Below are 415 nucleotides of genomic sequence, written 5' to 3'. Positions count from 1 at the left end.
ATTGTTCTAGTGGGCCTCAAGATGTATTCTATAAATTACAAAGTAGAGAAATTCGATAGAAGACACATGCTCAGTTTGTGGAGAGTCAAAATAGGGGTATTACTTCTACAACAAGGGTTGTCCAAAGTCTTGTCCGGAAAGGATAAGTTGCTGAAATCCATGCTCGATGATGAGAAAGAAGAGATAAAATTGAAGGCGCATAGTGCCACACAGCTCTGTTTGGCTAATGAAGTCTTGCGGGAGGTTACCAATGATGATACCGCTACTGGCCTGTGGCTCGAGTTGGAGAGCTTATACATGATGAAATCTCTAACGAACAAGCTCTACTTGAAGCAACTCCTCTTCACCTTTCGCATGAAGGAAGGTATGCGAATTAAAGACCACTTAGATGAACTTAACACTATTCTTATAGATT

Source organism: Asparagus officinalis, chromosome 1 (genome assembly GCF_001876935.1).
Source record: "Asparagus officinalis chromosome 1, Aspof.V1, whole genome shotgun sequence".
NCBI classification, from domain to species: domain Eukaryota; kingdom Viridiplantae; phylum Streptophyta; class Magnoliopsida; order Asparagales; family Asparagaceae; genus Asparagus; species Asparagus officinalis.
Note: the sequence above shows the minus strand (reverse complement) of the source record.